Source organism: Hyaena hyaena, unplaced genomic scaffold (genome assembly GCF_003009895.1).
Source record: "Hyaena hyaena isolate Hyena2069 unplaced genomic scaffold, ASM300989v1 scaffold_1602, whole genome shotgun sequence".
NCBI classification, from domain to species: Eukaryota; Metazoa; Chordata; class Mammalia; order Carnivora; family Hyaenidae; genus Hyaena; species Hyaena hyaena.
This window is the reverse complement of record NW_024082234.1, coordinates 132,866-157,983: the sequence shown is the minus strand read 5'-3', so window position 1 is coordinate 157,983 and position 25,118 is coordinate 132,866. Positions and strand designations below refer to the sequence as shown.

Below are 25,118 nucleotides of genomic sequence, written 5' to 3'. Positions count from 1 at the left end.
GTTCACTGGTTTACATAGTTTGGTGAGATTTGCAAATCTACATAGACATTTTATAAAGGACATCTAGAAGTACTACATTCTTCTGAAAGTTTAAATTTTGCCTCAAAAATTCATTTTATATTTCAGAAATTTCTAGAAATTTAACCCAAATTTATATTAGTTGCAAAGTTTGAGAAGTAAGTTTGACAGGTTTATGTAATTTGAAGGACAATAATTTAATTATATAGATAACTGCCCAGAGATGCAACCCACATAAATTAGAGTACTTGCCCATTTCCTTTTATCATTAATAGAATTTTAGTACAAAGACATAATTGAATATAATGGAAATGGAATGTGCTTTCATATACCTGTTAGAAAGTCTACTTTTTGACTGAATGCATAAGTTTGAATATCTACTTGAAAGTTCTCTATGTCTTTCAACCTAGAGAGAAGTTTTATAATAAGCACACTAAATTTTAATATTAATTCAGATCTGTGAAATTGGTTTCAATCTGAGAAATCTCAATGCCATTGATAAAAAATATCTAGTATAAAATAGATTTTACATATCACTCAATAAGTATCAATAAAAGAAGGAGGAGGAGGAGGAAGATGGCAGAGGGTGTGTGTGAAATTTGGGTGCTAGTTATAACTTTAGTATGGATTTCTAGAAATAGGAATCATGCAGTACTAGTAATTTCTTTCCTCACATTAGTTTCTCAAAGTGGAAATGAATTGCCTTGGTTTCAGGGGACAATTTGTACCCATGGCTATTATACATTGGAAAAGTACTCATAGGTGTAAATAGATGCCTGAATCTACTCGTGTACCCTGAAAATCATTTTATAATCAGCCCTTCAATTCATCATCTTTTATAGCCAATTGAGGAAAACTTATGAGATTTGAGTCACTGTATATACTTTAGAAAATCTTTTACTTTCCCAAGTTTTTTATTTGCTAGGTCTGGGAAATCAGATTGATAAAGTCAAATTGTTATTGCAGTCACTTGGATAATCATATTTCAACATCACAATCAGAGAATATTACTATTTCATAAGAACCACCTAATTAGAAACACCATGATGTAACAAAATGTAAAACGCAAACCTAGATTCACTAAGTTTATACATTTCCAATTCATTTTCAAAGTTTGTTTTTGTTTTGTTTCTTAAAGGGATGTAGTCAATGAAAGGAAGATTGCCTTAAAATATTTTAACCATGATGGTTGATGGAAAAGATAGAATAATGAAAAATATTGTAATATTTTCATTTCAAAGATCATTAATGTAGTCATTAATATTGAAATGCATATTTTACAGAAAAATGTTAATGGGCATCAGTGTTATTAAAACTTGTTTCCTTCTCCAAAAAATAATTGACTAATATATTACTATTATAGAAAAGCTAGTTTTGCAGTATCAATCTTAAACCACCTCATATTCAGTGTTAAACCTCAGAAGTGAAGTTCAACTATACTTTTTAGAGTTACATATCTTTCTAAACTGGATAAATGATTGATATATTTTGTCATTTTGATATGAAAATGTTCTCATGATTAAAATTATATACAAAAGTATAAAACTATTTAAAACTAAGTAAAGTGGTACTTATTTTTTCAAATACTATTTGGATTCACTCCCCTTAAAAATATTAAATTTATAAATAATAATCAATTCTAAACATCCTTAAAACTTATTACTGAATCTAAATATACAAAGCTTTTATGTTTGTTTTTTTCTCTGATTAAGTGATAAAATAAAGCCTTCTCAAAGGACTAAATTCAAACCCTACAAATGGATCACCTTCCCACACTAATAATAATAACTTGCCTTCATATAAATCCTACTTACTATGGAATGGGCACTAATCTAGGCCTTCTGTATATATGTATGTGTACAATAATTAATTTCTCACCAGATTCTTAGAGGGGAATGACATAATGTTGATATAATATTACTTTTCTCTAGAATACAGTATAGCTAGATATGAAAAATCTTTATGATTTCCTAAATTCCCAAATACCATTACCAAAGCAAGTCATAAATGATAAAAATTTAAATAAAAATGATATTTTGCTAAGATATTCTGAGTAGTCAGCTGGGCTCTCTCTCCCCATTTTAAGTAATTTATACCTGGTTGCATAATAATATAAAGTCATATATTATTAAAATTACAAACTGCCACAGTTTAGAAACTTGGAGCAACTTGCTGGTAAAGAGAAACAGCAAAGAGACTATTCTATTTTCATTGTGCAAGGGTCTACAAAGAAAAAAATCTTAACAAAAAAGAACAAAAACAGTGGGGAAGTAAAAAGAGTTTTTTGTACCCTCTCTTTAAAAACAGATGTTAGGGGCGCCTAGGTGGTTCAGTCGATTAAGTGGCTGACTTTGGCTCAGGTCATGACTTCACGGTTTGTGGGTTCGAGCCCCACATTGGTCTCTGTGCTGACAGCTCAGAGCCTGGAGCCTGTCTTCAGATTCTGTGTCTCCCTCTCTCTCTGACCTTCACCTGCTCATGCTGTCTCTCTCTCAAAAATAAATAAAACATTAAAAAATAAATTTAAAAACCGATGTTATTATGATCATTATGTTTTTCACTGTGCTCTGTGGATATTATTGCAGGGGAGGAAAAAGGCTTAATAGCACGAAAAGAAAATTTCAAAATTTATGTTTTTATGAAAGCATCCATTTAGATCAGACCAGAAACTGGCACATAAACTAGTTCCCACCAAATGAGTCACTTGAGATGACAACATTCATTTTTGAAATCAATGTTGTTTTGAAAATCAGTGTTGCCTTCAGAATCCATTTTAAAAAAAAGAAGAAGAACTAATTTATTAGTCCTATTTTCTTCTCCAAACAAACACTTCTAAAAAAGGAGGGAGGAGGGAGGCCTAGCATTGATTCTATTTGTAAATTATACTTTAGGGGTTTAGATAAATAGGAAAAGATAGCAATGATAATGATAGGGCAGTGGAATCCAAAACTGATGTCTCATTCAACCTTACCTTCAATAAACTTGTATGAGTTATTCTCATTTTTCAGGAATTCTTGACCATTTTAATCTAACTTCCCTATCATCCAAAATGGCCAGATAGGCAAAAATGGCCCAAAGCTGGCTCCAGTGAGTATAGTGAGGAAAGGGCAAATGTAAGAAAGCAAACTGATTCTTATTTGATAATCATTGATAAATTAAAAATTTTTAAAGTTAATTACTCCAATGAAGTGGAAATAAAATTCCACAAAGTTAGATCTATATACATATTGATAAAATAGCTTGGCCAACTGAGACAATTAAAAAGCAAACAAAAATGAAAATCATCTACAGAAACATGGTTGTTACTTATCTGGAAAGTGAATTGATCAATAAAAGACAATTGACCAATTTATGATAAACCATAATGTAGTAGGGAAAACCTGCTTTTGAGTCATGAAGAAAACATGGTTCAAAGCATGGACTCTAAACTTCTCTTGTTTTTTTAAATATTTTTTCTTAAGAAAATTTTTTAAAATGTTCATTTGTTTTTGAGAGAGAGACAGACAGGCAGAGAGTGAGCAAGGGAGGAGCAGCGAGAGAGGGAGACAGAATCTGAAGCAGGCTCCAGGCTCTGAGCTGTCAGCACAGAGCCTGACATGGGACTCAAACTGTTGAACCATGAGATCATGACCTGAGCCAAAGTGAAACACAGACTGAGCCACACAGGTGCTTCTGTTTTCCTCTCTTTGTTCAAGATTTTACTTTTTAAAGTGCTCTCAACACATAGTGTAGAGCTCAAACCCACAATCCTGAGATCAAGAGTCACGTGCTCTGCTGACTGAGCCAGCCAAGTGCCCCTTATCATCTTTTTAGTCCCGCTAAGTATATCAGCCTTGGAATCCTGATTGATTAATTAATTAATTAATTTTAAAAATCCATTTTAAGGCTATTGTAATAATTAAATAATATAGAGACTATAAAGAGCTTCACACAAGGGGGACAATGTCATATTTATACATATGTGTTCTGGGCTGAACTGTGTCTCCCTCAAAATTCATATGTTGGAGCTCTAATTCTTAGTACCTTAGAACATGACTGCATTTGAAGATTGGGCCTTTAAATAGAAAATTAAGTAAAAATGAGGCCTTTATGGTGGGCCCTAATCTAATCTGATGTGTGACATAGGCAGAAAAAATTTGGGCACTCAAAAGAGACACCAGGGATACCTGCAGATGGAGGAAAGACCATATGAAGACACAGCAAGATGGCAGCCATCTGCAAACTAAGGAGAGAGGATCCAGGAGAACTCATCCTGTTGACATCTCAGTATTGGCCTTCCAGTATGAAGAACTATGAAAAAATAAATCTCTGTTGTCTAGTATTTTATTGTGGCAGCCCTGGTAAACTAATATAATTTGTATATGAAGAAATAGCAAATTACCCCAATGTAGGCAAATGTCTAATTCTATATGTCATAGTTGTTAGAAATATGACTCATGATGTGTTCCAAAAACTATACTATTTCATTTAATCCTCAAAATAGTGATAATGGATTAAGTGCTATTTTAAAGTCCATTTTACAAAGAGGAAACTGAGTCACAGAAGTTTTCAAGAACCTAAGGTCACAGGGTTAGCCCAACCTCATGACCACTATGCTCTGAAACAAACAGCAAAATTAAAAATAAATAAGTAAGCATTCAGTTTTATGGGCATGTAGTACAAATTGAACATCATCATTCATAAAAGAGCATGAACATGAAGCCCCATAGTCTTTGTAAAGAAAGGAGGAAAAGTCATAAAGACTTTAAACCTAATTTGGGCATACATGAGTGCATGCTATCAGATCTATTTTTACAAGGACTTTTCAAAGCTTGTTTTCATGAGGAATGTAGATGACACACACAGTTTTTAGAACACTAAGAGCTGTTTTCAGTGTAGCCTAGACTATAATTTTAGAGTCTCTTAGCCTTATCAGTTCCAAGTATCCATTGATTAATTCCCTGAGCAAAAACACAAAAGAGATATAACTCAGAAGGAAATAAAAGCTGACTATCTTATCTGACCTATGGTTAAAATGCTCATATTTTCAACTTGAAAAATTGTATTTTATTTTGCTAAAGTAATTTGGTGGAAGGATTTGAACAATCAAATATCTGATTTATATATTATCCTAACAGAAACTTGGTTTGATAATTTAAATTATTGTTAATCAAATATTGATATGGAGAGGCCCTAAGGAATATAAAATAAGAAATTGATAAAATGTTGAACATCAATTACTTATAAATAAATGTATTTAAAAAGATTAAAATAGCATGGTTAGTAATTAAAAAGTGCTTATTACCAGATGCCAATCACTTGACCAGTTATCAGATACAGCAATAAAAGAAAAAAACCCTTTTTTGCATTTTTCATAAATATGAAAAAAATACCTAGCAAAATGTATTTAATACCATTACTTTTTGTTGAAATCCTTTTGGTTTGATGGAGGAAAAGGAAATTTAACTGATGATTTTATAAACATAATCATAAATCTAATATTTAATTATGTTAAAGCAGTATTTTATAAAAAAATGTTTTTAATGTCTATTTATTTTTAAGGGAGAGAGAGAGAGAGTGGGGGAGGGACAGAGAGAGATGGAGACAGAATCCGAAGCAGGCTCCAGGCTCTGACCTGTCAACACAGACCAAGAACCATGAGTTTATGACCTGAGCTGAAGTCAGATGCTTACCTGACTGAGCTATGCAAGCACCCCATGTTAAAGCAGTATTTTCATTTGCTTATTTATCCAATCTTACTCTTTATGTGCCCTAAAATCTAGAAGGATTGTACTTTAAATGTTTTCTCTAGTTGTAAGAGCATTAGATAACAGTTGTGAAAAATTTTAATAAAGCAAATACTAGCACTTGTATTCCCTTCAGCATTATGAATTGGCACTATTCAGATATTGATTTGATATACTGCATTTAATTCAGTATTTGTATATATATGTTTGTGCCCTGAACATTTGATTCATGTATTCATTCATTATTTAATTTAACAAATATATATTGAACAAGTATTCTGTACTCGACCAACAGAATACAAGAGTGACATCTATGTATTCTAAGGTGGGGAAATCCATAGATGGAAAAAAGACCAGGAATTAGACTTGGACATGTTGAGTTTGAGATGTGCATTAAACAATGAAATAAAGTTGAGCAAAGGGCTGGCTACAGAACTGTGTGGTCCAGAAGAAAAGTCTGGTCTGCATATGGAACATCTGGGAGTAGAAGTTATTTAAAAATTTTTAATGTTTAGTATTTATTTTTGAGAGAGAAAGACAGAGCATGAGCAGGGGAGCAGCTGAGAGAGAGGGAGACATAAACTCTGAAGCAGGCTCCAGGCTCTGAGCTGTCAGCACAGAGCCTGAGACAGGGCTCAAACCCACCAACCATGAGATCATGACCTGAACTGACATCTGATGCTTAACCAACTGAATCACCCAAGTGCCCCAGAAGTTATTTATAAAGCAGCAAAGATGTAGAGTGTGGGTAGAGAAGGGAAGAGGCCAAGGACTGAGCATGGAAATACTTCATTATTAAAAGGGTGAGAAGAAAAGCATGAACTAGCAAATGTGACAGGGAAGGAGCAACCAGTGAGAGAAGAGGAAAAAACAAGGAAAGTTATCTATCTATCAAGTAGGGAAGAGTTCCAACTCTGTTAAATTGTGTTGATAGATCAACTGTGACAATACATAGGGACTAGCTGTTGGACTTGAGGAGGACATTGGTGATCTTGATGAGAACTATTTCTATGGAACGCTGGGAAAGAAAACCTGCCCGAGTGGAACCAGGAGAGAATGGGACAAGAATTAGAGTGAGTGTGTACAGGTCACTCTTTCTTGAAGTTGCTGAAAGGAAACCAAAAAAGAAGAAAGAAAGAAAAAAAAGGAGTGATATTTCAGAAGGAGATGAGAAATGAGGCCAAAATAAGCTGTCACTTTTTTTTTATTAATGGGAAAAATAATATCTGGCTTGAATGCTAATTAAAATGATCTAAAGGAGGGTGCCTGTGTGGCTTAGTTGGTTGAGCATCTGACTCTTCATTTTGGCTTAGGTCATAATCTCAGGGTTGTGAGATTGAGCCCTGTGTGGGCTTCTTACTGAACATGGAGGCTGCTTGAGATTCCCTCTCTCCTCCTTTCTCTCTTTGCCTCACCCTTGCTCGCACATGCTCTCTCTTTCACTCTCTCTCACACTCTCTCTCTGAATAAACAAACATTAAAATGATCTAAAGGGAAGCAAAAATCTGGTGGTATAAGAAAGATGCCTAAGAGCAAGAAAAGGGTGAGATATGGAACTATAGAAGCAGGCAGGAGGGCAGGGGATGTGAGGGCAGGTGAGACGGGTCATCGTGACAGCCTGAAATGATGCCTTTTGATGACTGAAAGGACTAGAGGCAGGATAGTGTAGACACGAAAGGTGAAAGAGAATTTCATGAATTTATAGTGAGAACACAATCAGGGTGGTGTGTTCGTTCGCCACTCATGTTCAGCTGATTGGGTGCTGATTTGGACTTGGGTGGTATTGGCTGGTCCACGGAATGGCCAAGAAAGCAAAATAAAGGTTTTCATCAAATGTTTGTTATTTAGTATTAACTCATGAATTTTCTGTGTCATCAAATATTATTTGAACATTATTTTAAAGCTTGTAAATGAATACATGCAATCATATATTTAAATCTCTCCCTATTTAAAAAATTATTTGTTTTTAATTATGATAGATATTTCAATAATGATAGAATTTGAGAATCAGACTTGAGAACCAATCGAAAGAAGAAAGGTATTTGAAAGAACGTAAGAAATTGCAAAGGGATTTCAAAGGAATAAACTGTTTTAGTAAAGACCTGTTACTACATAACAATTCACTGCCAAATGCAGTGGCTTCGAAAACAAGAGCTATTCATTTGTTCCCATTTATGCAATTTAAGTATTACTTGGTGGGAATAGATCGTTTCTCCTTCAAAATGTATCAGCTAAAGCAATTTGACTGGAAAAATTACTTCTAAAGTGGAGTCACTTACATGACTATTACTGCTGGCTGGCCCTATGAACAGACTGGAGATATTTGAAAGATTATAATATATCTTAGAAATCGATATTTCATGATGCGTATGAATTTAGATTAGAAAAGTTTTTATATATTCCATTGTTCTTCAAAAATCTATTTAAAATTTACTAATTCTACTTAAAAACATTTTTTTTTTTTGCTTCAATTTTGTTGGAATAGCTTTCCTATCTCTCTTAGGTATTCATGGTTCTTTGTATGACCTATTAATGTAATTATTTAAATTCTTTTCATTCCCTATAATTGTTAAAATATGTAAAACTATGCTTGTGCCTCTGATATAGTTTTGGACACATCTTATATGTTTTACAATGATGTTGGATGCTAAATTTTGGACATCGTGATTTGTTTTCTATTTTATACAATACTTTTTAGCCCAGATTTTCTGTGCCTTGTTCATATTCTGTGTTTATTTTTGACTCGTTGAGGTGCTACGTTTGTTTTTTTGTTTTAGATTTCTTTTTTTTAAAAATATTTTTATTTATTTCTAGGAGAGAGAGAGAGACAGCGTGAGCAGGGGAGGATCAGAGAGAGAGGGAGACACAGACTCTGAAATAGGCTCCAGGCTCTGAGCTGGCAGTCAGCACAGAGCCCGACGCGGGGCCCGAACCCAGGAACGGCGAGATCAAGACCTAAGCGAAAGTCGGACGCTTAGCCGACTAAGCCACCCAGGCGCCCCTTGTTTTAGATTTCTAATCATGTTGATTTAATTAAAGAATGGAAACTCTAAAATTTCTTCTTTGAGAAATACAATGGGGTATTCTTTGGAGCATCATCTAAGTTCATTCTTTTTGAAGAATTTTTCATCAACTCTTAATATGAAGTCATATTTTCAGTTTGGTGGCTAGCTTCAGTGTTTCCCGTTTAAGGTAGACTCATGATTAGTTACTAAAGTATTGTATTTCATTCTAAGTATATTACACCAGTTACTTGATTGGCTAAAGCTGTGTATGTAACAAAGTTATTGCACCAGATTCATGGCTGAAAACCATTTTACAGCATCATCTCTTTTTGTTTTTTAGGGTTTTTTTAATGTTTATTTATTTTTGAGAGACAGAGAGAGAGAGAGAGACAGAGCATGAGCTGGGGAGAGGCAGAGAGAGAGGGAGGCACAGAATCCAAAGCGAGCTACAGACCCTGAGCTGTCAGCACAGAGCCTGACATGGGGTGTGAACCCAGGAACCGTGAGATCATGACCTGAGCCAAAACTGGATGCTTAACCGACTGAGCCACCCAAGCATCTCCAGCATTATCTCTTTTGTAGAAATGCAATTATTTTTATTCACATTAATGGTTTGTTACTATATAATTTATTGTATTTTCCAAGACACAATATGAATAATCCATTTGTTGTAAAGCCATACAAATAAAAGACTATTCTATTATTATTACTGCGATATGGACAGGATATTAGCCTCTTGTGTCTAGAATTTTTGTTTGCTAATCCTAAATTATATATTGTATCTGGGTGTAAAATGTCATATATCTTAATTTATTTATCTACCCCAATTTTAAAAATACTTTAAAATACTTTTCAAATGTATTACGCCTTAAAAGACTCTTACCCTTTTATTCACAGAATGCTTCTTCCTACACTCACAGCATCTCAAGCTTAACAGCACAATAAGTCTCTTGTGATAAAGTTCATCTCAAACATTTATGTTTTTATGACTTATCACACTTTTGATTTCATCCACCTGGATATAAAACAGAGAAAGAACTATACTAATCACATGGTTAATAGCATTGCAGTCTAAGGGTCTTTACTAAAATCACATATTCCTTCTTCTGACTATAATTCTGCAAACTAGACCTCAGGATTTGTTATTATACTATTATTGTAATTTTATTTAAAAGTATTAGTTAATTAGTATTAGTATTAGCACAGCAATCAATCATTATTAATGTTTTCTAAGCTTATTATTGGTAAGTTAAAATATTTCAGTGACATATCTGTATGTAATATCACAAAACTCATAACTATTTGACTTTCATTATTTGCATACTGAGGAAATGACTCCTACAGTATTTCTATGGAACAGAAAAATATTTTCTTTGTGAACTTCATTAACATAGATATTTGTCTGTCTTCTTGGTTTGGAATTACACTTGTCACAACATGAGCAAATTCTCTGTGAATTAAATGCTTCCTAGGTGATATAAATAAATATATTCTTGCAGCCAGAGCTGACTCATAGCTAATTATTTTTATAGACCAGATTCTGTGGCAGAATTTGTGAGGTTTATAGGTATATTTTAATGCCGTTTCAACAAATGGACCTCTGTGCCCAAAGAATAAGCCTACATTGTGGAGATGGTCTGCTGGAGTTCCAGGACTATTTGACAAGTAAAAAACATGTTTATATTTTTTCTATAAAACATGTTTATATTTTAAGTTTACTATTATTTTATCATTTGTAGCTTTATTTTTTCTTTTATTCTTGTTCTAAATATAATTTTTATCTTCCATATTGAACAGTATAGTTTTTACCCTCAAGTATAATTAAGGACTATGTCAGAGAGTGGATCATTTTTATTGCCATCTATAGGTAATAACGCACTACATATAATTTCCCCAGATAAAGAAATCTTATAAGAAAGATAAGTTTTATTACAACCTCTATTCTAGAATGGAGAAATGCACTTTGTCAATATTATTACTGAGGTTTTTTGCCTGTTTTTAAAGACCCAACATCCATATGGGAAATTTTGATGCTACCCTTATAACCCTTTAAATAAATAAATATGTATATATGTGTATATATACACACACACACACACACACACACACACATATATATATACATATATATATGAAGTTCACACACACAAGCAATATCTCAGTAAATAAAAACCTAATCTAAATAAATATCAGCACCTAGAGTGGTGTGAATTAGATCTGTGATAGCAGATCTTTTGACTAGAGTCCTGTGCTCTCCATTTACTACCTGTTTGTTTCTTTCTTTCTTTATTGCAAGCTACTAAATCTTTCCAAACTCTATAATTCGTATCTGTAAAATGAGATATTTACCCAGGACTATGGTGAAGATTTAGGGAGATAACATAACTAAAGGGTGATGTATTTCTGGTACATACTAAGAATTTGCTATATGTTAACTATTACTTTTATTGTATTTTTTCATATCAATATAATTTTAAATGGAAAATAATGCATTATATGCACCCAATATGTGTGTCTCTGTGAAAAAAAATTACTACAGTTTAAGGAAATAATATGATGAATAGTATATAGTGGATGTCACAAAGAATTTGAATAAGATCTAGATATCTCAAAAAAAAGGAGATCTTTTTATTTTATTTTTTGAGAGACAGACAGAGAGAGAGAGTGCAAGTTAAGGGTGGGAAGGCAAGAGACAGAGAATCTTAAGCACCTGAAGGACCCAATGTGGGGCTCAATCCCACAGCCCCGGGAAAATGACCTGAGCCGAAATCAAGAGCTGGATGCCCAAACCAACTGAGTCATCCAGCCACCCCTGCTTTTAATTGGTGTTTTCAGAAAAGACTCCATGAATGAATAACACACTTTATAATCACTGACATAGATATACAAGTTAATTTTGTTATTAAAATAAACTATATAGGTAACTGACTGGATGACACAGGTGCACTTTCAATAATACCAGAGTTAATATGTATTTTTGAATTAAAATTGATTTAATTCTCTATATATGCATGTTCGTGTGCATGTGTGTGTGTGTAGCTTATAATTTAATTCTTCTATTATATTTGAATCCTTCAGGTATGTTCAAGAAGCAAAGCAAAGTACAACTGTTTTTAAAAAGTCACAGGCTAAAAAGTATGTGAAATATTTTTTAGAAAACATTTCAATTGGTTGCTGTACAGATAATAACCTTCAGCATGTGGTCATGAATTAAATGCAAAATAACATCAGGAGCCCTGCTTCAAGAAATAATTAGGCCTTCTGCAGAGTCATTCAGTAAAATTACATTATTGTGTTCAACTGAGAGGAGCTGTGTAGAATTGTATTTGTAAAATATAATTGCAGGGACAGCTGGCCTGAAAAAGGAAGAATCTTAATAATATATGTTGCTGAGGTGGTTGGTTGTTTACTCCCCATTATGAAAGTGGTTGATAAGAAGAACAGTCATTGTTGCATGGGAGAGAGAAATTAATTCAGGAAAATAATGATGTGGCTTCTCTTGCAGTTTAACTGAATTTTAAAGTGAAATGTATTGTTAGCCAAGCAAGCAACATGCCTTGAGGATTTGTTCTCCTTGCTCCTACTCCTGAAGCTTCAAATCTTCTATGTGGCCTTTCTCAGTTGGCTTCCTCTTTTATTTTCTTAACTTCCCCCTTGTAATGTAAACATGGGAAAGAGAAAGTGGTAGAAGAACAAAGGATAAGCATACAAAATAACTCCACTCCCTTTGCAGAAAGATTTAATAGGGAAATGGTACCACACTGAGATTTTATGAAAAGATTGATAATAGTGTGTTCATTTAAACCAAATGGGGAACCACTGTATGTTTTGCCATTTTAAAGTTAATTTCACTTTTTACTTAAAGGCTTTCTAGATTTTTTTCTACCCTTTGTCAAATAAGACAATTAATTCTACCAACGTGGCCTTTCAATGCCATTGTAAACTCACATGTGCTAAAATAAATGTCTTGACACCCTCATGAACATGAGTTATACAGATAATCACATGAAATATGGGGGCTAGTATTTCATATACAATTTACTGGCATGTAAATTAAACACAAATCAAAGAAAGACAAAGAAAAATTATTGGTTATTAATTCCAGAGAGAACTATAAGTTTTAATATGATATTTAACAGTAATCTAATTTTTAAATGGCTTTGGCTACATAAATGAATATCAAGTAAATAGTCATCCCTAAAAATAAAGGCATTATCAAATGCATATATTAATCATTTCTTGAAAAGTAAAAATTTCTATCTTTATCCAATGTCAGAATACCTCTCTCTTTAAAAATATTGGAGTGACATATTTATATTCGTTAAAACAAAATCTAATTTTCAGGTAAAATATCCAAGGACAAAGTTTTACTTCTACAGTAAATATTTAAGGCTGTTATGTGCGAGTCACTTCTATGCTGGAAACAACATAGAGTACACTCAGGAAGGTGATATGCAAAAATGAAGGTGGACATTGCATATTTAAATAATGTCAGTAGTAATAAATGTAATGAAATAAAAATAAGCAGAGTAAGGAAATCAATGAAAGATGTACAAACAGGTTGGTCAGGGAAGGCCTGTCTGAGAAGGTGAAATTTAAGCAGGGTTCCATCTTTTATTCTGGGTTTTTTTTTTTTGAGAATTCTTTAATAATTTTATTTATTCTGAATTTAAGGAGACAAAATTGTAAGATAGATATGGAAGAATTCTGTTCTATTTGTCATAGGAAACCCAGTAAGTTCTCTCAAATTTATAGAGCTGTTATTTACAAAAATGTTTCTGTTTGCTTCACTTATATAGAAAATATGATTTAAATAAGCAATGAGAGATATTTAGAACTCATATTTAGTTTATTATATCTCATAATCTATGGGTCAACAATTCAAGCAGAGCTCAGCTGGGCTATTTGGTTCCATGTGGTTTCAGCAAAGGCCACTTTGGTATTCAGTGGCAGGGCTGCTTTGGAAGGGTCCAAGGTGGTTCACTCCTAAATCTGGGGCCTTAGTGGGGATGACCAAAGACTGAGCTTGGTCAGGGGCTGTCAAGGAGGATGTCTATATGTGCTAGTCAGCATGGCAATCTCAGGTGGTCAGAAGTCTTATGTGGTGGTTCAGAGTTGCCTGAGAGAGTGTTCCAAGAAACAGAAAGTAGACACTGTTAAGGTCTACTTAAGGTCCAGACCCAGCCCCTGTCCACAGCCTTTTTGTAGCAGCATGTTATTGGCCAAAGCAGTCAGAGCACTCACCCAGATTCAAGGCGGTGTCATAGGCTCCACTTCTTCATGGAGGTGCCATCAGAGTTTACAGCTGTCTTGAATCTGCCCACTATCCATTAAAACAAAAATTATAAAATTAGGGCACCTGGGTGGCTCAGTCAGGTAAGCATCTGACTGTTGGTCTCAGCTCAGGTCATGATCTCACAGTTTGTGTTGGAGTCCCACATCGGGCTCTGCATTAAGAGTACAAAGCCTGTTTGGGATTCTGTCTCTCCCTTTCTCTGCCCTTCCCCTGCCCAAATAAATAAAAATTTTTAAAAATGACAAAATTTACTCAAATACAATAACCATAAGCAAATTCACCTAAGTGTTTGGATAGTTCTGCAGGATTTGCTGCTGTAGGATTCGTGTGTGTATGTGTGACTGTCAGTGTGTGTGTGTGTGTGTGTGTGTAGTATTTTAATCAAACTAAAATGATATAGGTAGCATAAGAACATGGCATTTTCCCACTGGGCATTCTGAAACTCACACATTAAAAATCCAGTCAGAAAAACATTCTTTACTCATGTATTGAAGGTGGTGAATCTGTGAAAGGTAGCAAAACCTAATACACTATTGTTATTTCTCTTATAGAAAAAGTTTCATAAATGGTTTATTTTCACTCAATATTGACTTTAGCCTTTTATTTGTTACATAATGATCTCCTTTATTTTTAACACCTCACTAAAAATAATAATAAAATAAAGATATCTCTATAATGTCAAAATTATGACTTCCCTGTGTGACTTAAAGGCTGTATTGTATTTGTTCCAGAATAAATGTCCAAACCATTCTTTCAGTAGCTCTGAGCTGTCAATCTAATCAGGATGGTCTTTGCTTCTGATGTCTTCTTGGACAGATAAATCAAATTTCCAAACAAATTATTCAACCAGTTTCAACTATAGTAGCAATAAAATTATCCTCGTACTCTAATTGTAGTACATTTTTTATTTACTTTCATTCACCAGGTCTATTTTAATAGGACAAGATCACTTAGAATATCTGCTAACATCGTGGAAATCCTTAATTTGGGGGAACTATCAAGGACTTATAATAAATAGGATCAAACGATAGCTATAAGTTAGTTTTATTATTAATTTTTTTCTTTTTTTAAGATTTTAAAAATATTTATTTATTGAGAGAGAAAACATTCACACAAGTGTGAGCAGGGGAGGAGCAGAGAGGCAGAGAGAGTGAGAGAGAGAGAGAGAGAGAGCACAAGAGAGAATCCCAAGAAGGCTCCAAGCTGTCAAAACAGAGCCTGATACAGGGCTCAATCTCACAAACTGTGAGGTCATGACCTAAGATGAAATTAAGAGTTGGATTCTCAACCGACTGAGCCACTGAGGTGCCCCCAATTTTATTTCCTATGTAAAAATTTTTTAATCTATAGTTTATTTTTTATTTTTTAATTGTTTATTCATTTCTAAGAGAGAGAGAAAGAGAAACAGAGAGACAGAGATGGGGCATGCACAGGGGAGGGGCAGAGAGAGAGGGAGACACAGAATCGGGAGCAGGCTCCAGGCTCTGAGCTGTCAGCACAGAGCCCAACATGGGGCTTGAACCCACAAACTGTGAGATCATGACCTGAGCCAAAGTCAGATACTTAACCAACTCAGCCACCCAGATGCCCCTGTCTATGATATTTAAATTGTCATATGCTTACTATGATACTGGTATGACTTTGTTAAATTAATATTTATTAAGTGGAGCTCAGGGTTTTGGATGATAAGCCATGGTTCAGCTACAAACTACAAAGAAAATGATATAGAGAAATCTATTATTCATATATCCTAGGGGAAGTACACCATATTCTTCAGGGGGTCACAGAGAGAGGTCAAGTCAGAATACAGGCAGAGAGAGGGGCAGAACATAGGGCACATGCCTTTACTAGGGTTCGTGGGTAGAGTGTTTTGAAGTTCCTGGGCTAGGGTGGGATTAATCAATTCAAACCAAATGAGGTTTTGGTAACCTCCATAGGGTCTTATTTAAGGGAAGCATAAATAATAGGCACTGGTAGGGGCACCTGGGTGGCTCAGTCAGTTAAGGGTCCGACTTCAGCTTAGGTTATGATCTCACAGTTTGTGAGTTCCAGCCCTGCATTGGGCTCTGTGCTGACAGCTGAGAGCCTGGAACCTGCTTTGGATTCTGTGTCTCTTTCTTTCCCTGCCCCTCCACTGCTCACGCTCTGTCTCTCTCACTCAAGAATAAATAAACACTAAGAAAAAAAAAAAAAAGAATAGGCACTGGGATGCAGAGGAAGCTGTTGACCATAATCGCTGTTACGTTGGTCACATCAGAAGCTTACCTTTGCTCATGCCTCCATGCCAGCTATCTGTGGCATGTACTTGTGTGAGAGGCTAGTGTCAGTGTGAGGTGCTCCAGTCTACCTAGCCAAGAAAAATGGATATGGAGACAAAAATACCATGAAGTAACTTATTTAAACTCTTGACAGATATCTTAAGAATATGTAAAATTCTAGAACAATATTGGCTCCATTATAGTAACTCTCTGATTTATCCAAATTCTGGTTTGTGTGGACAGTTGTCTTGAATTCACTTGAGATTTAGCAGGGATTCTTATTTCTGTATATTTAGGCAAGTCTGAGGACAGCTATGTGTGCTCTTTACCCAGATATGACCTACTTTCTTCAGAGATTTTTTTTTTTTATTTTGTCCATTTGAAGTCCCTCTGACACTAGGTAGAACTGGAACTTATATTAATTAGATAGGTTCTTTCAAGACCTAACTTCTCATAACTGATTTTTATGGTAAAGAATCTAGGAGATCTATGGCTGCATGACTTGGAAAACAAAACTTCCCCTTGAATTTTTGCTCACTAAACATACAAAAGTTCCTCAGAAACTGACCCAAGACATTGCCAGTTGAAATAAATTAAAAATGAAACTACATTCCATTCTTTTTGTGTTGGTCTAATGGAAGTCTCATTCACTCCTTAAAATATGTCTCTAAAGTCTGACCTTGGCCAAGAAGGTAAGAGAACATAATCACAATCTGTTCTCTTTGAATTGGGTGGTTCTGCTGGCCAACTTCCCTTTTGGCATTCACAGTCTGAAATTAGTTAGTTGTGCAGTTAATTAATAACCATTTTAATTCCTTTCATGAAAAGCATGATAAAAAATGATATCCCAACATTTAAAAGTCTCCCATATAATCACTGGAAATGAGAATAATATCTGTTTGGTTTGATTTCAGTGTTACAGGGATATCTAGGTATAGATATTTGGGAATATTTGAAAGCATAATATTTAAACTATTTGCTTACTTTCAGATTATTTTTCCTTTTTCTGGTCTTTTAGATAAGCCTAACTAGAGATAATTTGATAATGAATAATTTATAGGAAGCACTCATAGCATGGAGTATCTTATTGAATGTATCATTTTTAAATGTTTGCTTATCTATTTTTGAGAGAGACAGAGAGAGAGAAGGGAAGGTTCAGAGAGAGGGGGGGACAGAGAACCCAAGACAGGTTCTGAAGTGACAGCAGAGAGCCCAATGCAGGGTTCAGACTCACAAATTGTGAGATCATGACCTAAGCCAAAGTCAGATGTTTAACCAACTGAGCCACCCAGGCATCTCTAGATTTACGAATTTTATTTTCTAGGAGCCAAATGTGCCTTTTAAGAGTTGTGGATCCATGAGCATTGATAATAAGAGCTCTTACTGAGATGTTACTCCAAGTGCTTCTTTGTGTATTAATTCATTTAATCTTCCCAATAACCCTAATAAGAAAGATACTTTTGGGGGGCACCTGGGTGGCTCATTCGGTTGGACAGCCAACTTCATCTCAGGTCATGATCTCATGGTTTGTGGGTTCGAGCCCTGTGTCAAGCTCTGTGCTGACAGCTAGCTCAGAGCCTGAAGTCTGTTTCAGATTCTGTGTCTCCCTCTCTCTCTGACCCTTCCCTGCTCATGCTGCCTCTCTCTTTCAGAAATAAAAATTTTTTAAAAAGTTAAAAAAAGAAAGATACTTTTTTGGAAGGGAAGAAGGAGTCATCCCTAATTATAGATGGGGAGACACCCAGAGAAAGTCACAAAGAGAGTAAATGATAGAACTGGGATTTGAAGTCAGGCTGTTTAGCCTGTGTGGTCCTTATTTGTTATACTGTCTTTTCTTTCTATATTAGATTTACGAAGAAGCTATTTGTAAAAATTTAGTTATGACTTAAGTCATAACAGAACCAACATATTCGAAATTGCTTGGTATGATTCATTTAGTTTACAAAGTTTGGGGTCTATAAACTTTATTTAAGCTAAACTCAACACCCCTTAGATCATATAAAATATCTAAGCATAACCTTTTTTGGTGAAGGACACTCCTCTTCATCATTTTCCATGTACACCCTATGATTATCATTTGGACAGGTATTTCTGTATACATATATGTGTGTGTGTTCATATATATATGCTCATATACATATGTTCTGTATGTTATCTATACACATAGCTGTCCAGAATTTCTGGACAAAAATGTTTACATTTGATATATATGGAAAAGTTACTATTTTAGATTTTAAAATACAATTTTCCTTCTAAGTTACTTTGTTCTAAGGTATGTCCAGAAGGTAAAAACAAATAAGTCAAATTACATTTCGAATTTCTTTCTTCTAAATTAGTGTTCTATTCTCAGTGCCTTCTTGAAGATATTCCAGAAGTGGGAGATGTGGTAATGGGGGTTGAGAAGGAGACATTTTTCAAAAGCAAAAGCATTTCATATATTTTGATATTCAACAACATAACTGAAACATTGCTAAGTAAAAATCTGACGTCAAATAATAATTGCTTATTGTACATAATTCTTATATATACAACTATTAATAGTACCTAAATGAGTTTTGACCTAATGAATACTAGTATACAAATATATACTAACAGGTATAATTGACACAATTTCAAGAGAAATATCTATTGAGTTTGGCAAAATTTAGAAAATTTAGAAATCTTTAAAAAATTTCCAAGATAATTTAAAACATTATATAAAGGAGTGAGAATATTTTTACATTAATACTTATGGGCCATGGAAATATTTGTTAAATGCAAGACAGAAATATTATTAAGATTAAAAAATGTTCAAAATGGCTGTTTTTTATGACCCGTTAAAACAGAGCTGTTCTTGTAGAATTAGAAATTTAATGCATCAGCAAAATATGCTTGCTAACTCATAGTGTGTGTGAGATGACTAGCAAATTTTACTTAAATTGCTATTACATGGTATGGTTTTTCTACTCTGGCTATGCAAGGTATGGACTCATTAATGTCTAACTCAAAGAAATTTCTATTTGAAAAATATTATAACTAAATTCCTAAATAGGTCTTCCTTATGATCCCTTCAGAAATGAACAGTATTTTTTCCAGACATAATTCAGCTTTCACATTTGTTCAATGAATCAATAAATAGAAAAGTTGTAGCCTCTCTGGAGATCTTAAAAGATCTGATGCTAGGTGTGGATGTAAAAGAACAAAAATTTTTAGGACATGATCTTGGCAGTTCTTCATGAAAACATTATATGTTCTCTGAGGCTGGGACCATATGTTATTCATCTTGAGTCTAGCACAATTTCTGACACATAGTAGGCAGTTAAAAATATTTATTGAATGGAAAAATGACTGTATGACTGAATGTCCTTAACTGTTCTTGCTTAGCATTTAGAGGTTATTTTTAAAACTGTTCGAGTGACGAATATACTCATTGAAAACAGCAGAAAATATTTTCCTTTCACAAATCTCCAAGGCTTTTTTTGATAGGTATGTGAGCTCCCCAGTATGCCAAAAGCTCGAGTCACTGTTTTCTTTTTAACAAAGCACGATGAAAGTCTTTGGTGAAATCTTAAAAACTTAAGTTTGTACTTCCAGTTGTTCTATTTATGGAAATGTCAATTTACATGTTGAATTTTCCATTTAGAAATATCATTAATGGCTTTTATCCATTATGCCTATGGTTATAAGCATAAGCAGTTTTTCTTGAAACAATTCTCCCTCCTAAAAACCATTTAACGATTATTTTATTATACATAAACCTCACAACAACTCCAAGATGTAGGTATTATAATTATTATGGCTGCTAAATTAGGCCTAGATATGTTAAAGAATATCCTTCTACTAACAACAGGGTCAGATAGGACAAATTCTAAATTGTTGCCACTATACTGTGGTCTCTGGCAAAGCTATTTTTGTTGGCATCGTAATATGTACCACATTCATTGCTTTAGTGTGTATATATTAATGTGTAATTAATCTGTTCCTAAATTATATGTAATCAATTTAGAGTTCTTGTTTTAGCAAATTAATTCCTTTAGCAAATTAATCCCAGCCAAAAATATGTGGCTGGAAATATTAATGTTTCAAAATACTTTATAATAACTAAATAATTCATTTTTAATGTTTTAAAATATATAGAATTTCTTTGACTTTTTCATCTTCTTAAGGTCATCTACTCAGAGATATAAAAGCCTGAAGCATAAAGACAAAATAGGCTTATTTTTTAAGAACCAAATTTGTTTTTCATATGATAAAGACTTTGATTTGTTTTCCTGTTTCCTAAAACGCTTACATAGTTGTGCCTGGACACAAATGTACTTGTTTATGATATGATATTCTAGCGTTTTTTTTGGCAAATGTAGTTTCTTTTATTTTCTTTAGATTGTTTGTTTATTAATGGAAGCCAATATACCACTAAAATGTCTATAAGACTAATTAAGGTACAAATCTGAGACCACTATTGCCCAGACATGAGTAGAAAACACATATATTTAAATTACAAAAAAAGTGCTCATACTACTTCAGTCTGTACAATTCTGATATGACTAGTGATGGAACAGACTCTCTGAGAGCCATAATTGTATTCCTATTATATCATTTGGATGCTCTTAGCTGCTTTTGTATCAGTGAGCCACATCATGGCCATAGAACAGACTGTTTCTTGCCAAAAGCAGAAACATTATAGTAGTTCTCTGTAAAAAGAGAGGCAAAGTACTGCTATGTTCATACTGTTACATTATCATTATTTTTATAAGTTGCTTCCTTTTTCAAAGTTAAACATCCATCAGAGTAATTATTATATCTGAAGCAACAGAAATAACTATATAATTTACTTTGATTAGGGTGGTAATGTAACAACTGATTCAAGGGAACAATATAAAAGTCCAATTCTACTCTTGTAATACTCTAAGTATCCATATTTTTCCGTTAGACTGTCTAGATGGGCAAATTAATTGACCACTTTAATGTGTAACTTATTTATGTCAATAGAAATTTAATTTATAATTTATTTAGATGACAAGATTTCCTGATTGTATATACAGATAATCAACCCCTACCTTAGTTCATTTACATGGCCATTGAATAAATGAGTGAATTAAGGACATCTCAAGCTGTCTGTAAGTAAAGTCAAACCAGTGAAGCAGTGAGGCCAAAGTGAGAGGCCACAGATGCTCTTTTGAATATTACACATAATAAGACAGAAAATCTTTTCTTATTAAAATTATGGATTTTTTTAAAAAGGTATAATTTGAAGATTGGTGATTTAGGGGTCAAAGCACTAGTTGCTTACTGGTGCTGCCATGTAATGCTTATGTGACTTGTTGCCATTGTTTTTAACCACACTAGGTTCCAATTTTTCATAGAGACTATCACAACTTTCATTGACTCATAACTTTGTGGTAACTATCAAAATACACAAGATACAGTACAAAACAAAAAACAAAAAAATATATATAAATTGTAGGGAGCCTTGGTAATACATTTTTCTTATTCATATAAAGTGAAAATTGCCTAGAGTTTGCCTTATTTAGATGGAATCCATACCCCCAGTAGCCTGTTCCTTTTTAAACCTTTGGAATTTTCCATGTCTATCCCAAGAATAGCAAGTGGTAAATTTCCTTGATGAGTTTATAGATCATGGAGATAAACAAGGAAAGTGTGCACCTGTCATTAGATCAGATGACTAAACTGTAGCCATCAATGCACCCAAACCAACATCAATGGTCTTATATGTATGTGTGCATATGTATGTGCATGTACTCATATGTGTTTGTGTGCATATTTGCTGTGTGGTTTTTTTTTTGTCTTTATAGTAAATGCTTATTATCTCTTCAACAAAATATGCACATTTTCAACTCCTGAATTATCCACTGCATATAGGAACTAAGTCAATACTCTATGTCTCAGAGACAACCCCTCACACAAAGAAAATAGATTTATATTTCCCCAAAAAACAGCAGAGCAGAAATACATTATACAGGAGAAATAGCTGGCTTGTTTAAAAGAACCAGTCTTAAAAATACACAGTTTATGTTATCAGGTAAAAATAATAAAGGACACTCCTCATAAATGGAATCAGATAGCAATAAGAGGAAGCATATCTCACGGCTATGATATTAGGACTGATTAGACAAATGGGACGATAGCATCTAAAAGGTGGCATACATCTGTTGTCACAATGTGAAGCACCCCCAAGGAGTTAGAGGATCACACAAGAAAGGGTAGAGGAATTTGACACAACCTTGACTTTTTCTCTAGTTGAGAATTCAAATGCAGAGATACCATGAACCTATTTCCATGCTGGAATAACAACACTCTCCAAAATAAATAAATAAATCTAAATCTATTTAAACAGATACTATGATATTCAAGAAGAAAGAAAATATGATATTCAAGAAAAAATAACTTTGCCAGTAGTTAACCAAGAGAACATACACAATTTCTTCTGTTGCAAATGCTGTTTTGAAAGATAAAATAAAATTTAGCAATGCAGATGACAAGAAGCTAATTTCTGATCATCACATAGATAGGTACTCTTTTTTTCTATTCAAAAATTAAAGTATCACAATTTTTAAAGTTTATTTATTTTAAGAGAGGGAGAAAGAGGGATAGCATAAGTGGGAAGAGGGAGGGAACAAAGAGAGAGAATCCCAAGCAGGGGCACTGTCAGCACGGAGCCCCTGATGCTGGGCTCAAATTCATTAACTGTGAGATCATGGTCTGAGCCAAAACCAAGGGTCAGACGCTTAACCAAATGAGCCACCCAGGTGCTCCAAGAACGACTATGTATAAGTAGTAGTGGGCTTCAGTGGCAGTGATATGTTATTATACTAAACTATTCAACTATGTTGGAATGTTACAAAATTTTTGCGTCTATTTAACTGCCCTGTGTTCAAGATACTCAAATTGAGCACATTAAAGCCTTGTAAATGAAGGCAACTTAGTCTGATATTTTTCAGAAAAGGATAATCTTGAGTAAACTGATATAAATTGATTTTAGTATTAACCTACTGTTCAGATTCAGATATACCTGTCTACTTTCCTAAGGGAATTATGACCAAAAGTAAATTAATGATCCTTTCTTCAATCGGCACATTTAACCCAAGGGAGTATAGAGACTCCTTTAACAATAAACCACAACATAATAAACAATATGATAACTGAGAATGAGCTCATATTCTAAAACCTGTAATATATATTATTATCTGATGCTAGAAACAGTGAAGTAAACCTTACATAGAAGAAATAGGCCAAAAATTCCATTGCAGTATTTTCCTCTCCAAACTTGGCAAATAATGGTTTTTACTATGTAACCAATAAAAGCACTTGGTATGATCTCCATCACATCATTATTTTTTCAGTATGCCTTTAAATTTCTCTAAGTTACACATGCTATTTGGAGAAGGGAAACATAGTCACATTTAGTGGCATATAGCCAATGCTATTAAAAAATAAGTTTGCTTTTGCCTTTGTACTAGTTGATATCAGGATGGTAGTGGGGGCAGGGGGTTTAAGTTTACAATGTAGGAAGAAGTTCTTTGGAGGGTAACAAAGTTTAAGTTATGCAGTAACAAGTTTAAGTTATTTCAGTGACCACTTTGAATTAGGCCCTAGGCTGTTAATGACTTAATTCACTTAGAAATTTGAAAATTCAGAGGGCCTTGGGAGAAAAGAAAAGAAAAAAATTATCCAGTGCTGAAATATTTATAAATATTCATTGGATTTTTTTTCCTACAAGGCTCAAGAAATTTTATTTCTGTCTCACTGTTGTAGTTCATACAATGTTGAGCTAAAATACAGAAAAACTTCATTGGTATAAGCAACAGATGCAGGGAAAGTCAGGTATAATGATGATGATAATGATGATATATCTAGAATGTACACAGCATTTATTATGTGTTAGAAATTATTTTAAGACACATAGAGAGACATGTATAGATATATATTAATATTTATATATGACACATGTATATATGTAGAGAAATATATACACAGGTATAATATAAACATATGCACACACAGAGAATGAAACAGAAACAGAGAGAGAGAGAGAGAGAATGTCTTTACCACAATTCCATATATGGCATATATTATTATCTCATTTTCAAAAATAAGAAATCAGCACCAAGTATCTAATTAGCTTTTTTATGATCAAATAGCAAATAAATTCTGGAGGCAGGATTCAAAATCAGAAGCAGGAAGGCCTTGGAATCTACATGCTGAGTCTCTACATCAAAGTGGACTTCACTGTTCATTAAAGCCCCAAACTTTTATAAAGAAGAAAAACAAATCTGAGTTGTGTCCCCTAAATCTACCTTCAGGCAAATAACTGGTCATATTATTTTTATTGTTTCTCATTCCAAAATGGTTCAAACACTTGACAGACTTCAAAGTCTGCCGTACTTGAGTTTGAATACTGATCAACAACATATGACTTACTACATATATGATTTGGGGTTAATCACTTACCATTTCTGAGCCTCAGTTTCCTCATCTCTAAACAATGAGAAATAATAGTTTCCATTTACTATTGTATACAGAATTATCAAAGATCAATTTTTTGTGTGTGAAGTTCTTGGTATAAAGCCTAGAAAATGGAAACGGCAAAATAAATGGCATTATTATTAATATAATTGTTGCCATCACCATCATCATCATCACCTTCCTTTGGCATGGTGTTCAGTTTTTTAGACAATTAATATGAAATAAGCATTTCCTAAGTACATATTGAATTATGAATGTGTTCATGTTATCCCACACCACCTTACAGAATATCAACTCAATTATATAAACACTCATACTGTTTTAGAAAGAATTAGCCCTATACATTAAATTG

The 25,118-nt window shown here is 33.7% G+C and overlaps 1 long non-coding RNA gene across 1 annotated transcript; it reads right to left on the bottom strand.

The window, feature by feature from the left end:
- Positions 1-12,260: 12,260 nt before the first annotated feature.
- LOC120226131 lies at positions 12,261-24,805 on the bottom strand. The gene is made up of 3 exons (XR_005526944.1): positions 24,752-24,805; positions 13,994-14,072; positions 12,261-12,402 (listed from the first exon to the last, which is right to left on the bottom strand). It is a non-coding gene; the product is annotated as an uncharacterized LOC120226131 (long non-coding RNA).
- Between the last annotated feature and the right edge of the window lie 313 nt (positions 24,806-25,118).